Source organism: Amblyomma mixtum, chromosome 5, assembly GCF_055824585.1.
Source record: "Amblyomma mixtum isolate Tamu chromosome 5, ASM5582458v1, whole genome shotgun sequence".
Classification (NCBI taxonomy): Eukaryota; Metazoa; Arthropoda; class Arachnida; order Ixodida; family Ixodidae; genus Amblyomma; species Amblyomma mixtum.
In genome coordinates this window covers 33,434,672-33,450,756 of record NC_143016.1, presented here as the reverse complement: position 1 = coordinate 33,450,756, position 16,085 = coordinate 33,434,672, and the positions used below count along the sequence as shown (strand labels likewise).

At 45.5% G+C, this 16,085-nt stretch overlaps 1 pseudogene; it reads right to left on the bottom strand.

Moving 5' to 3' along the window:
• Window positions 1–10,532: 10,532 nt before the first annotated feature.
• Window positions 10,533–15,440, bottom strand: LOC149341699 (uncharacterized; annotated as a pseudogene).
• Window positions 15,441–16,085: the final 645 nt, after the last annotated feature.

Sequence of the window (16,085 nt, the reverse complement as noted above, 5' to 3'; positions counted from 1 at the left end):
CGCATTTCTTTTCCGGACCAGCACACTCTAAAAGGATCTTTTTTTTGTTAACAACCCCGCAATGATTTTATAACTATAAGACAGAGATTGGCGATGTCAGCGCTAACAAGTGTAAAATATCCTATTCAGTACTAAATTTTTCCCACGCAGTATACTGCTGTGCTTTTTCCTGGTACTTTGATTAAATATTTTTATAGTGTTACGAGATGTCCTTTGGCTTTTGGGTGGCCCGCAGAGTAGGGCTTGATATGTATGCTAAAGGCAAGTTCTCTACACGCGCCCTACACCATGCAGCAACTAACCAACGCGCAACAATACACCTCAAACCCATTGAGTGGAACATAAAACGCTTGATAGATGCATACAGCAGATGCATAACGGTGCGCGTTTTGGCTCCATACGCACACGTCGTCAACAGGAGTGGGACACCAGCGTCCCTTCGCTTCTCGAAAAGCGATGATTTAAAAATGCTGCGGGACGTGAAGGAATGCAATCCCTTTGAAGATAACATGCAACATACAGTTCGGTGGACTGAAATTGCTCAGTTTGTCAGAAGAAAGGGGGAAGTATTTACCGCCCACACTGTGGCTTGGCCTGGCTCCGCTCCAAGCAGGTCGACTAAACAAAATTAGTTTTCTTTATCTGTACTAGATCGCGCGGCCCAACATGCTAGCGCATTTTTTAGGTTCTATGGCATATATACACAGTTTGTGTCCCGTACGTGTAGCTAAAACTGTACGAAGCGACACTAGCGTACGCTACGTAGACTGCTCACGTTTACGTGCGTGAAGGTTTTACGTACGTAAAACTAAAACTGTCTAATGTCCGTACTGTCCATACTATACCAAATTGGTGATTTCGGCCCACATAAAGCATTTCATTGCCTCTGGAATAACCAGTTGACAAAGCTGCATCCAAATGTTCTCTCTATGCATTTATACGGCACCAAAATATCTGTCCGCGTATTGCGTTTAGTTACATCTTCGAAGGTATAACTTCCGTGCATGCATGCAGGATCGGGAAAATGATATTTTTAGAAGCAGAGTGCAGAAACTCTTCGCGAAATGATGTGAAGCCCTGTCGCTATTCGCGCTGCGCGATGACGTAGCGCGAAAAAGACTAAGACGTACACAAACGGTCAACAAGCATTATGCAAACGCACCAACAAACCCAAGCCAAAGCTCGTTCTATTGTCATTTCTCACTGACTGCTTGGAAAATAAAATGATGCAACAGAATATCCTGTCACACATTAGGCGGAATAGGATTGCCCCTTTTTTAAATGGACATGCAAAAGTCTGCAAGCGAATTGGTTTCCCAATCCCTAACGCCAGCTTTAATTCCGTCTTGGCATAACTCTTGTGGCAGATAATGCTGGACGGAACTGTATGGTGTCAGATACAGTTCCGTCTGGACGGAACCCCATCGCTACATGCCGTTCCGTCTGGACGGAACTCTAGCGCAAATTGTAGTTCCATCTGGACGGAACTCTAGCCACAGCCAAATAGGAAACGCAAAGCCACGTGCCAAAGTACCCAAAACGAAAGGTAGCCGAGTTGACTGTGGTCTCAGGAAAAGCGGTTCCAAAAAAAACGCTGGCAGGCGGGACCACTAATGACTCTGTGTGAGATAAACCGCGCACCAACGATGAAGTTCTTTTAAGCCATACTTTGCTTCTGATTAGCACCGGATTCAAGCCATGATTATTGAGTGCGTTTTTGAGGTTGCGCAAGGCCATTGTCGAATAGAATTGCACTGATTCACTCAATCGCAGTTCACGCGGTACAATTATTTAACATTTACTGGCGAGAGACCACGCTCGGCCTCTCGGAACCAACGAGGGTTCCTGCAATCACCTACGTGATTGCAGGGACTCTTCTTGATTCTATCTATTTCGATGTCGTACTGCCATTCCCAACACACGTCCAGGCAGGATAACCTTTAAACCGGTCGATGAAGCCTCGATCAGCTGAAACACCTTAACTGCTCTTGGCTGGAACCGTTGAGTGAACACAACGCATGCAGCGCAACCAGGAACGAGTGGAGCTTTGTTCACCGCTAAAGGCGGCGCATCAGGGAGGCTTGCTTCCAGCTTGAAACCGTATATTTATTGCGCATGAACGTCTGCCCACGGTCAGGCGCGCCAGCGATGAACCATGCAAAGAAGAGGACGCGCTTCAATCTCTGGCTCCCAAATTCTCCTTCTCCATGCAGAGTAGCATGCCAGGGATTTTCAAAAATTCTCTGTTTTTCATTAAAGGGTTTCTCTGTCTCTCCGCGCAGCGCACTCAATTGAAAGCTTCGGTGTCGCGCAGCAGCAGCCCCTGTTGACGCTCGCAGAGCACCCTGGACAATTCCAGCTGGACAATTCCAAATATCGAGCAGTCGGCGCGCGTTCGTTGGAGCCACAACTGAACACTCTCTACTCCCCTCCGCCGGCAGCCTTTCTTTTTCTGTTGACAACAGAGCGAGAAGCTGTAACGAAAGTTTGCGCAAAGAGGAAAATAAAGCAAGCCCGAAAAACATCAAGCGCGAGGCATAATGTCTGCACAAAAGCGCCCACCTCTCTTCGCTTCTTCGCTGCCCGGCCGACCGAGCCCGATCGTAATCGCCACTCGCATTCCGCGACGTGGTTCGCGAAACAGTGCGCGGTAGTGCTGACGTGCGCCGGAGGGTGCTCGGACGGTGTGTGTGTGTGTGTACTTTGCCCTGTAAGCGTGTCGCCATCACTGGCCGACTGTTTATTTTAATATTTCCTTTTTCGTTTTCTCCTTTAACTTCTTCTCCATCTGGCATTAATTTCATTTGTCCTCTTCCTGACAAGTTTTTTATTACTTACTTTTTTCTTTCCTTCCTTCTAGCTTTTTTCCTTTTGCCTCTCATCATTTCCTCTTCCAGCTCGACTCTTTTTCTTCACCGCATTTCCTTCCACCCTTCACTCGTTTCTAATCTTCTTCATTCTTTCCATACGACCTTTACATCTTTGCTTGATTCCGTCGATTTCTACCCTTTTCTTCATTCTGTGACCTTCGTTTTCAGCCCTTTTTCTTGCTTCCTTTCCCGTTTTCAATCTGCAGCGAACCGCCCACGGTTCTTCGCTGCGGTGCGCAATCTTCGCGACAATGCTTGCGCGCTCGACTGCAGCTGTGGCCCGGAAGATCGGCTTTCCTGCTTTACGTAAGCGAAGAGAAGGAGATCGATTAAATTGCGTCTCACCGGGGTGCTCGTGTACACGCGCTGTCTTATAGCTTCGGGCAGCCGCACTATAGCTAGCATCAGAGCGCTTTGATACCTTCTAGAAAACCGGTCTGGGTGAACGGCACGAACGATTCACAAAAACGTCAGGCGCCAGGCGTTGACAAACATGGCTCAGGAGAATTGATTCTGCGCCAAAGAAGCCGATAAAATGAGTCGCGGTCGCCACCGAAGAGATTAAGGGCCGGGGTGCGCACTATAGTGGAGCTAGAAATCAATGAAACAACGTATTGGAAGAGCAGCTACGAAATTAGCTCTCAGAGATCTCTTTGCTGCTGTCAGAAAAACTATAATTTCCTGTTGCCGGTATGAAAGAAAAAAAGAAAAGAAGGAGCGGGAGATATTGCCACCACGTTCATTCTGAGTGCCACGAAATGGCGCAACCTCCTCTGAAAAGTCGTGTACTGGGTGACGTTCTCTCGTGTGAATTGTTCATTACTTTGATTAGCCGATGTTGAAGAATCTTTTTTCTATTCACCAAATTAAGATCGCGGCATTTCACATTAACACTCTGTCCGCTGCCAGAAGAGCAATGCAGGAGAGAGTATGAGCATGCAAGGTATTATATAAAGAAACCGGGATACAGAGACAGGTTCTTTAATACAAGGCAGATAATTTAGCCGGCGCACAAGAAACGCTGATATGCTCTTCTGCGCTTGAAAGCGGTTTTAGAAGATGAAAGCGGGAAGAGAAGAGCGTGTAAAATATTTTTGAAAACTGACAGTTGATTTGCATAATTAGGCCAACTGCGAATAAGGTGCGCTAGTACTTCGATTTTCGCTTAGGTTACGATGTTCGGACCCACCATTCGTGGATTTAAGCTGTTCAGATAGCCTCCTACCACTCCTTTCGCTGCGGTGTAGCAGTTAAGCGATGCACCACGGCCCTGCTATGGCAGGTGCTGCCATCGGTGGGGCTTGTGAGAACCAGGTTGCTCTTCCCGAGCAACCTCTCGCGACCAACCATTAGCTCAATTGCCACCTGCATTTACGTGCAGTTGGCACGGTGGACACCGTCAAAATAAGACCGGTCCCGGGCCGAAACGTCAAGACAAGCAGTGTATTTTTTTTTAACCACATCTGTTTTACTTTTTTTTTCAGATGTATTGTCCACCTAGCCCTAGTGGAAGTAGTCAGCCTGACTAGGCCCATTTCAGGGCAACGGCCTCTCCCATACCTCTCCAATTAACCCCGTCCTGCGCCAGCCACTGCCACCCTATTCCCACAAACTTCTTAATCTTATACGCACCCCTAACTTTCTTCCGCCCCTGCTACGCTTGCCTTTTCTTGGAAACCAGTCCGTTACTCTTAAGGACCATCGGTTATCTTGCCTTCGCATTGCATGCCCTGCCCAAGCTCATTTCTTCCTGTTGATATCTACTTTAGGATGCAATTAACCCGCGTTTGTTCCTTGACCCATTCTGCCCGCTTCCTGTCTCTTAGCGTTAAACCCATCATTTTCCTTCCCACAGCTCGCTGCGTGGTTCTCAATTTAAGCTGAACCCTCTTTGTTAGCCTCCACGTTTACGCCCCATAGGTGAGTACCGGTAAGATACACCTGTTGTATAATCTTCTCTTGAGGGATACTGGTGAACTGCCATTCATGATCTGAGAAAACCTGCTAAATGCGCTCCACCCCATTATTATTCTTCTAGCTACTTCTCTCTCGTGAATCGAATCAGAGGCCACTACCTGCCCAAATAAGACGTATTCTTTTACCACTTTCAGCACCTACCTACCATTTTTAAACTGCAGTTTCTTTTCGAGACTGTTGTACATTACTTTGGTTTTCTGCATATTGATTTTTAGACGCACTTTTCTGCTCTGCTTGTCTAGCTCGTAATCATGCTTTTCAGTTCATCTCCCCAGTGACTTAGCAAGGCAATGTCATCAGCTTGCACAAGCACTTTCTCTTGCACAGGCCGTTCTGAAGCTAACGCATTAATAAAATAAGGAATGAATATAAGCGGTCATAGAATTACGTGCGCTACAAAGAATATTAAGATAAAGCTTTAAATTAAGTGAGGAAGTCCAATTGTTCTGTAGGTGGGCAGCAAAATAGTTCTGCGCATGCCGAATACGTATAAAGGGGTACGCAAGCAGGTTTCAGAGATTGTGAACTAGTCTAATGCCCTCCAAGTTGGCAAACAGAAATTTCAACGCGGGGCACGCCGAGAAGCCTAAAACATTGGCAGTTGTGAAAGAGCCTCCTTTTGGTTATCGAAATATGCTCGCTCTCTTGCATAAGCTAGGGAATCCAAGGAAACGAGTTAACCAGGTTCAACTGAAACAACATGGACTGGTCGCTTAACCTAAACGGTATCAGAAGCTGTTTGTAGACGCGCAGTTCACTTCAAGACGAAGACAGATTCCAGGCAGAGAAGTCTATGGGAATTTAACTTTTAGTGTCGGTCAATAGAATGAAGAAATCGGTAATTATGAGATGGCAAGCTCCAGAGCCGATCTCTTTTCTCGTAACAAATTTTTTTCCCATTCGGGCCGCGTCAGATTTTGTGCAGAAAATCCGCTTATAATTCCGGGGCTTGAGACGTTTGCGAGCGGCTTCATCAGTCTTTATGTATGCTTGGAACAATGCGCTGGCCTTCTTAGGAATTGTACACAATGATTCGTTAGTGACTGCGACATTGCAACTAGCGTGGAAAGCACAAGGACAGCGACAAAAGGAACCGACGGGACAGCACGCTACACACAATGACCTACAGCGCTGGCCAAGTGATAGAGACATCCAATGTCAAGAGAGACTAGCAGACGGGTAGTTTTCTTAAGCAGGCTCGAGGGGTTTTGTTCGCCTGTTTCGGAGTTCGTGAATATCGTCTATCAGCGCAAGATATATAACACGGCTTCTTTTATTGCATGGAGCTCTGCCGATGTGTAAGACGTCGTCCGCTGAGGGAGGTTGGTGGGCATCTGCCCTGTAAAGGGGACATGAAACCACAGGAGGAAGTCTCCTTAAAACTAGAGCCGTCGGTGGAGATTTCACTTTTTTGCTTGCACTTTTCAACTATGTTGAAAGAGCATATGAGTTGTTCCGCCTGTGGCATTCGGTTCTACCTATAAGAACTATATGGCTGTCGGTTGGAAGAGGATACCTTTAGGAGGCCGAGACAGATCCGAAGGCAGTTCTTCAGGGCTGCTTGAGGTGCTTTTTTATTCTTGCGAGATACACGTTGCAGAGGCGGGAGAGAAATGCAGTGCTTTTTGGCCGTGTACTGTGAGAAGAAGTTACTTTTTCATTATGTTCCCGCTATCTACGTTTGCATCTGCAATCCTGTAGCAATTTTCTTATAAACCTTTTGAACTTTACGAGTCGAGGGGAGTCTTCTATCATTCGAAATACGGAGGAATCTCTGAGTTCGCACGTAGGGCAAGCCGCCGTAAATATATGAAAAAATGTCAACGCAGAAGTTAGGCGCTGATCATCGGTCTCTTCGAAGAGGGAGCATTTTATATGATCTCCACCGCTTCCAAAACATATTTTTTTTTTCTCAAACGCGTATTAGTGTGTTTCCCTCTAAAGGCAAAGGCCGGGAGCTGCAACAATTTGTTTAGAAAAAAAGAAATTCACATCATTTTTCGGAAGCATAACCCGAGCCGCCCAAAGCAGAACCGTAGACAAAAAACGAATAAACAAGAGTAGCTACGAAGTAGCTATAAATCTACGCTTCTACAGGGGAATTATTTATTGAAATGGTTACGGCCTACGTCCTGCGTGTCGTTTATGCACAGCGTAATTACAAAAGCACACTCAAACCCATAAAAGAGAACGCGAATGCTGTGAGCCGAATTTACCTGCGAAGGCATCAGCAGCGTATTAAATCAGCACCGAAGCATTGACCATTCTCTATCAAGCGGGGTCCGGCTGCGTGTATACCACCACAACAACCGGAAGTGTTCGTATCACGCAAAGTAAGCAAGCATCCTCTGCGATTTATTCCACCATGCGATTTATTCCACCAGTTCAATGCCATAAAAATATCTGAAACGTATAATGTTAGGCTAGCTGAAAGATACAAGAAGGACATAAAACAATATATGAATTACTTGCGTGACACGGCACACCTTTCACTAAATGTACAAGTTTATCCTAGCAGACACAGCGAACTGTTGCATATTCCAACCTGCCGCACAATATATGGTACACATTTATTTATTTATTTACAATACTGCCAGTCCCAGCAAGGACCATAGCAGGTGGGCGAACAAAAATGACAAACATGATAAAAATTTGAGCAGTGCACTCTGGAATTAAAAAAAAAAAGTGAATACAAATCAAACACAGGTGAACAGAAAGGAACAAGCAAAATAAAAGAAAAGGTAAACATCAGCAAAGAAAAAGAAAAATACATGTCTAGGAGTCGGGTGGAGTATTGCCATAAGGAATTCAATTAGAGCACATGGGAACACAGCAGCGGAAAAAATAAGAGAGACTTTCTTCACGATTAATTAACAATCTAATGAAGTGATGAAAGACGGTTGAGTATGTCAGTGAAACTGCTTTATTCGTTAATTGATAAGGATTCTATCCGTGACGTGAACTGAGATAATGTGGTTGCAGTTATGATTGAGGGATCAAGGCGATTCCATTCTCTGATCACGAGGGGAAAGTACGAATATACGAACGTGTCGTTATGGCATTAGTATTCTGTTATCGCGCGTGCGTGTTTATGCCTCGACGGGCGTGATTGCGAGAAAGATATGTATTTTGATACGTCTATCTTGTAGTAGTTGTGCATCAGGTGAAATAAAAATTTTAGTCGTGCTTGTTGCGCTCTTGATGATAGCGTCGCTAAACCCGAAATAGCCGCGAGGTTAGTTGGTGAATCTGTGCGCTTATATTTGTTGTGTATAAACCGCAATGCTTTACGCTGTACTTTTTCTAGTTTTGTTACATTAGTCACTGAATGGGGGAACCAAACTGTGTTAGCGTATTCTAAAACTGGTCGAACGAAAGTAGTATATGCGAGAAGCTTTGTCTATGTGGGTGCAAGGCGCAGACATCTTCGAAGAAAAAATAGTTTGCGTAATGCTTTCGAGGTTATGCTAGCAATGTGCGCGTCCCATCTGAGGTCAGAAGTTAGTGTGATACCTAAGTACTTATGTTGGTGAACTTTCGTCAGTATTCTGCCATTAACAAAGTACGGAAAATCATAAGGCTGCCTTTTTCTTGTTACCGTCATTCAAACAGATTTAGTCGTGTTTACCGTCATTTGCCATGTTTTGCACCATTCGGTTATTTTGTTCAATGAATCGCTAAGTGAAATGTGGTCTTCGTAGCTGTTAATTGTTTTATAGATAATGCAGTCATCGGCGAAGAGTTTGATGTTAGAATCGATATTGTTGGTTATGTCGTTGATGAAAATTAAAAATAACAGTGGCCCCAACACGGATCCTTGAGGGACACCTGATATGACGGGTACTGTCGCAGATTCCATGTTCTGAAACAGTACGAATTGTGTCCGGTTTGATAAGTAATCTGAAATCCAATCTAAAATTTCCCCATCCCCGATGGCACCCCGTAACTTTGCTATTAATTTGTTATGACAGACGCGATCGAATGCTTTAGAAAAGTCCAATAATATAATGTCAGTCTGGCTACAGTTATTGATGGCGAATGCAAGGTCATGCACAACCTCTGTAAGCTGTGTGACGGTTGATAGCCCATGCCGGAATCCATGTTGGTTTGATGATAACAGATTGTGAGTATCAAGGAAGTTTGTTAGGTGTTTAAGGATGACATGCTCGAGCAACTTGCAAGCCGTGCTGGTGAGAGATATTGGTCTATAATTCGATGGTAATGTGGTGTCTCCTGTTTTGTGTATTGGTATAATCTTTGCCTTCTTCCAGTCGTCGGGTAAAGTTGATGACGAGAGAAATTTACGAAATATCAGACCCAAGTATCTGCTGCACCATTCTGCGTATCGTTTCAAGAAATCGTTTGGGATATTGTCTGGTCCGGGTGATTTTTTAGGATCAAGCGTGAGTAATAGATGAAAAATGCCCGCATCTGATATGATTAAAGGGTCAATGCGTGATGTTTGATTGCCGTAAAAGTCCGGGAGATTACCGTCATCTTTTGTGGAACTTGAGCGAAAAAACGTGTTGTACGCATTAGCATTGTTAGCTCTATCCTCAGGAGACAAGTCGGATAACGGGTTTTTAGTTGGGCGGAAATGGTTCCAAAATCTATGCGGGTTGTTTGTCAGAAAGTTAGGCAGTGTTACATTAAAATAGTGTTTCTTGGCCTGTTTGCCTATCTCTCTGAACTTTGCGATTGCGCACGCTAGTTTTGTAGTTTTAGAAGGACATGAACCATGATTTTTGATAGAAATACGCAACCTTTTCACATGACGTTTGGCGTGGATGACATCCCTTGTTACCCATGGACTGTTTCTTTGTGGACGCTTGGTTTTTACTGGAACATGATTAGTTATGCAGTGTGAAACCATAGTCTTAAAATGAAGCCAAACCCTGTTAATATTGATTGAGGGGTCGGAGACCATTTCACTGAATGCTTCAAATTCATGTGCGAGGTAGGTTAATATGCTGGCATCATCAGCCTTATCGAAGTTCAGTGTCGTCTTGACATCAGATCGTTTTTTTATTGAGCAGTCTAGAGGTAACAAACATAATGATATGTTGTGATCAGAGATGCCTTCGATGATTTCTGTCTGCGCTTGGTGTACTGGAAAGTGATCACTGATTAGTATAAGATCGAGGATATTGTTTGCTGATCCTTGCTTGCGCGTTGGTTCTAGGATAATTTGGTGGAGATTAAAGGAGAGCATTAAGTCAAAAAGAGCTTCTGAAGATGATGATGTGTGTTGCATAGTTATCCAGTCCACGTCCGTAAGGTAAAAGTCACCCATGAGAATGATTCTAGTGCTGCAAGCATATTGTTGAAGGAAGTCATGAATGTCAGAAATGCACTCATCTCCTGAAGAGGGGCTCCTATACAGACAGCCTACACAGACAGTAGTATTGTTGCAGAGAAGTCTGCAGAATACGCTTTCAGCACCTGACACATCTGGGAGCGTAACAAACGGCAGGGTTTTCTTTATCAAGAGAGCCACACCACCGCCACGGTAGTCTCGGTCTTTCCGAATAACTGAGTAGTTGGGTAGTGCGATTTCATGACTCGAAATTTCTGGTGAAAGCCAAGTCTCCGTGACGGCGACAATATCAGGTTCCCGATCAATTAATAGGTTTTCTAAAGATTCTACTTTGTTTACTATGCTCCTTGCGGTTACATTTATGATGGTCAGTGCTTTAATCGCGCTCTTCCCCGTGTCGTTGGTGGGCTCCTTTTTTCGACTGTCTCCTCCTGCTCTTCGTTTTTTTTTCAGCGGAACTTTCTCGTTCGTTTCGTCATCCCAAACAAAGGCACAGCTGTTTATAAATAATTTGTCGAAGGCAAGCGAAACTTTGTCCCCTTTTTGTCGATTTTCTTTGGCACTGTTCCACAGTTTTTTTTCTGATTTCTCGAATTCTCGGAGAGAAATATTCCCCAATGGCATATTTCGTGTCTTTAGGTTTAAAACCTTGCTTCAGTATTGCCGACTTGTTACGGGCATCCAGTAGTTTAAAAATCACCGGTCTAGTCTTATTAGCCTGCGGCCTGCCTAACCGGTGAATACGTTCAAAGGCAACTGGATCGAGCTTTAGGGTATGTTGAATGATACTTTTGTTGACAGCCTGCTCCAGAGTTTCGGTTGATTCTTCTTCATCTTCTGGTAGCCCATAAACAATTAAGTTGGATCTCCTGCTCTTGTTCTCAACATCATCTTTTTTTTTTTCCAGTATTTCTATTACGTGATTCATGCGAGAAATCTCAGTTTGACAAGACTGCACTTTAGTTTCTAGAAGTGTTATGGCATCTAACTTGTTTTCTATGTCTGTCAGCCGTTTTTCCTTTATTTCTTTAATATCTTCTGCAATATCCTTCAGTTGTTTAGCGATTTGTGCCATTTCAGGGCCGGGATTTGCTTCAACGTCCCCTGACAACAGGAGGAGTTTGCACAGGAATACAGCAACATCAAACACTTCAAGACACAGCTGCGGGCACGGCAGCACTACCAAGAAACGGTCGCTAGAGCGGAAGCATTTGCCAAAACGCCTGCTCACCTGCACAATGAAGACGAAAGGATTAGCGCACCGCATGCTAGTAGTGCCGCCGAGCCCACTGCCGATGCAATTCCTGGGAAGGGTATATGTAGCCCATTCATGTGGTGGCGCTCCCAGCAGATCATGCGTAGAAATGTGCTCGCACGTTGCTGCTCCCGGATGATGTGGTCAAAGAAATTCCGCTGACGTCAGGGAATCGCACGCATGGAAACGAGTTCCGTTCACCGGCGAGGTCACCCAGGCTATCTCGGAAGGTTCGATGCCGCATAGTCTAGCAAACACGTTGCCCCGTCTTTTAAATAAGTTTCAAACTGCACAAGTTGATCTTTCACGTGCATGCCGCGAAGTTATACACGATGCATGTGCCACTTTATAGATTTATTGCTTCTTTATCCCTTCACTGCTTCTTTATCTCTTTCGTTTCTGTATAGTGTTGACCTGATTTGAGTAACCGAATTCCTGTTGTTCGATGGCGTGTATTTTTCTGTTTTCTTTTTTTCTTACCATTTTTTGTTGTACACTTCATTCCTTGTCATTTTTCTAATAATACGCAAATCCATTTTTGATAACTATTGTTTGCATTTTGAGATGCTACTTGTGTAAAACATTTATGTTACCTGCTGCCCTGCAATGTAGGGGCCGAGGAGGGGCACGTCAAGCCAAAATTTCTGGCTTTTTCCCTCGGCCCTCACCATGTGTACATGGGAAAAATAAATTGAAATTGAAATTGAAATTGAAAATTGAAATTGGTTCTGCTTCTACTGCTGCTGATCTGCCGTCTCGGTCCTATTCGAAGCCCACCCCTCCTTCAGACGACACACACTCGCCGTCCCCTCCGCCGTCTTCGCTCCCCGAGCTAGTCGGCGCGGAGGAGAGTAAGTCCTCAGCACCCTCACAGCGAGAAGATCCCAGCTGCCAAGCGTGCGGCGGCGGGGATGTATTGGGGATTTATTGGTCTGGCAGTCTGACTGGCGTGCCTAGGGAATGTTTGTGTTTGAGTGGCGCCTGTCGACTGGTTTCGCTGTCGATGCCGCGGGCCTGTTATAGCGGAAGCCGTGGGGAAATAAATGTGCGATCAGGTCTCGCGAGCGCTTATTTGTTCGGTGTGGTTTGGGAGATAAGTGATCCGGGCGTCTCTTGAAAACCTCGCTCGCACTCGGCTGCTTCTCCACCGCGTCTAGCCTAGAATTGATGACGCCGGAAAGGACTGCGCTGAGGAGCAGTTCGATCAGAACCTTACTTTCTGTGTTTACCAGGGCAGCAACTCGAAAAGTCTCGACTCTCGACAGGATTTGGTGCAGAACACTGTTTGCGGAACGAAGTATGAATGAGACACGACGAACAAAATTTGGGCACTTCGTGGATATCATCTAGTGAGGTCTTAGGGCCCATGTCGAGATAAGTGCCTCCATAGTATATTAAATAGTTTCTCTCTCCTCCTCTTTCCTTCCCTCTCTGTCTCTGTCTCGAACTACGATTGGCCGCTCCAAAGCTTAGTCAGAAGTGTAGGTGGGCGGTAATCCAAAGTGCAGCTGCACCCAAGAATCAGGTAGCATGTGTGCGCGCTGATGTGTCACGGTGTACGGTCAAATAGCTTCCAGCGGCGACCTTGTACAAACACAAGTGCGTTCTTTAGGCACTTCAAAGTGGCAAAATTCGCCGCCTTAGTTCACTTCCTTTCGTGAATGGACAGTACCTCATAAATCTCTGATTCGGTGATGACATTGCTTTGCGAGGTGGCTCAGGGGATGGACTGCGAAGCATGATCCATGAGCTAGACAGGTAAAGAAAAAATTAGGAGTCACTTTGGCGACTAAAGTGGTGCAAGGCGAAAGCCTGAGTACAGCATTCTGCCACGAATGTGGTTGTGAACGATTATTCAAGTGCTACCAGCGAATGACGCGTCCATTGGCTGTCTGCGTGTGTTACTGATGTGTGGTTAACATGTTAAGCTTCGCCTGTAAGAGTGGAACGCGAAAGCGTCTTGCAACGCTGCCAGAGAGTCCACAGAACGCCATCGCCAATTCGGCTGTACGCCTTGCTGAACGGTAAATTTATTTTTTGAGGAAAGGAAATGTATCTCTCTCGCATATCTGGGTGGACACCTGCACCTCGCCGTAAGGGAAAGGGGGAAGATGGGAGTGAACGAAGACGCCGTATTAGCTAGACGCGCCTTTGTTCATTCCAAACCATTCAGCTGGCATTACGGAGTGGCTAGCGTGCTCGTATCGCACTCCGGAGACCCTGGTTCGATTCCCCAACTCGACCAATTTCGTTCTCGGTTTTATTGATTTATGCGGTCTAACTAGAAAGGTTAATTAGGCTATTTCATATTTATATCATTGTATTTCTATCCATAGTGTTCTGTCATTCACCTGTCAAATGTTTGAACTGTCTAGGATGTTCGACACAACGTATATGAAACGAGCAACGTCGAACTGAGTGGGGAAGTGCGTGGTGGTGGAGCGAACGCGGCTTCGTACTTATGTTTTTTTCAGCAGCGTCTCCTTCCGCGGACGCTGTTGTCGCTGCGACGCGCGTCTTTTCTTTTCCTCTGTCTTCTGACCTCTTCATTCTCCTCTATCTTAATTAGGCTAATTGATTAATTAAGCAATTAACTAAACTCAGTCCCACATAGTTGGAGCATCATTATACGATCCCTTTGATTGGTTGCATGGTTACTAGCCAAAGTACAATTGGCCCCATTTGAAATTCGCGCACTGTGACGTCACGAGCATTTCGACCAATTGAAAAGCGTGACATTTTCTGTCGACAACTCCTGCTTACAACGATGAGGCATTAAAGGCTTCCGCCTTAAAAACGGTGGGTTTACAGATTAATATGCAGAAAACTAAAGTAACATTCAAACACTCGGAAGAGAACATTAGTTCACGCGAGGTAACAAAGCGCGGGAAGTGCTAAATAGTACATCTTCTTAGATCACGTAGAAATCGCAGATTCGGACCGCGAGAGTTAACGAGAGGATTAAAAATAGGGTAGAGCGCTTTTGGCAGCTACTCTCAGGTAATGACTGGCAGTTTACCAGCATTTCTTGTTGGGACTTGGTTTGCGACATTGGCGCCTCTGACCTGGCGTCGGGCCTGAAGAAACGAAAATACGGAGCTGCGGGAAGACGAATAGTTTTATACCAAAAGGTTACATCTCACGAGCTGTGGATAAGGTAGAGGTGATAGATTGCTGGTGGAGTTCTGTATTAGCAGAGGCAATGTACCCCAGGTACCCCAACATTTTCCCTATGCTATCACGTCACGTTATGTAGCTGTGGGAGAAGCTGAGGAGTACCCCCCATGGTTGAAGTGCAGCTTTGCGCCGTTTTTTCTGTGAACCCAGCAAGCGCCAGCTCTACAGAGGTCGCATCCGAGCTGCTGGGAACAGGTCCCGGCGCCGTTCCTTCCGCCGCTGCGAAGATGGCCCCGGAGTTGCGGCTTGGCGTAGTGCAGACAAAACAAAACAAAATGGTCCGGATGCACGACGTAAACAAAATTCGTGTGCGGCCGCGGCTCAGTTTCTCTTTCTCGTCAAGATCGGGCAGACAGCCCACGAAGCGTAGGCTGGAGTGGATCCCCTGTGCAAGAGGCCGTTTAGTGTATAGCCGTGGGAAGCATTTTTGGCCACACGGCGTGCTGAAACTACTGCCCGGGCACAACAGCCCCCAGAGAGAAGTATATAATAGCTGCATCTGTAGCACATATGAGGAAGAAAGTGGAGGCTAAAGAAAAGGGTTCATATTAAAGTGAGGACATCGCAGCGAGCGATGGAAATGAAAGTGATAGATGCAACGTTAAGGTACAGGAAGAGAGCAGAGTGGATCGGGGAACAAAGTCGGGTCAACGACATCCTAGTCTAAATTCAGAGGAAGAAGTGGCCATGTGCATGGCACGCAATGCGACGACAAGATAACCAATGGTCGTGAAGGGTAACGAAATGGATTCCAAGGGCGAAGCAGGGGTGGTGGAATTTTATGTGGGTGAATGAGATTTGAAAGTCTGCGGGGATACAGTGGCCGCAGCTGGTAGAGGGCCATTATAATTGGAGAGATATGGGACAGGCCTTTAAACTGCGGGGGGCGTACTTGATTTTGATGCTGCTGGTGCTGGTGCTGATAATGATGAAAGCATTTTTTTAAGTTGTTTTAAAGAAAACAAAAGAAGGAACTATACAAACCTAGTCCTTATTACCGGATGTGTAAGTCAACATAGTATGTTGGCGACAACGGCTACAGCAGCCAAGTAGCCACATATGCATGAGCTTAACGACTACATCGTTTGCAGATTGAGTTTGATGGCCAACCGCATAGCGTAGCGTAGCATGCGATGTCACTCCATACCATACCACACCACACCATATCATACCATATCATACCATACCACACCATGCCATTCCAACCGTACTATACCACTTCTGCTAAGGTAAAACTGAGGCAGCTCCTCGGCGGCGAAATGCAATAAACTGCCGTTATTACGTGGCGCCATATCTGCTCGCAGGATACATTGCCCAACTTTTACTATCTTTCACTAAATCAGATTACCTCTGGCATCTAAAATTTCCTCCGCCGCTAAAATCGCTATTAAAATATTCTACCGTAATTTGCCATTTCGCTCCCTGCAGCGTATATATTCGTTTTCCTACTACACTGCGGAGCACACATTTTGTGCCCGTGACCTAATAA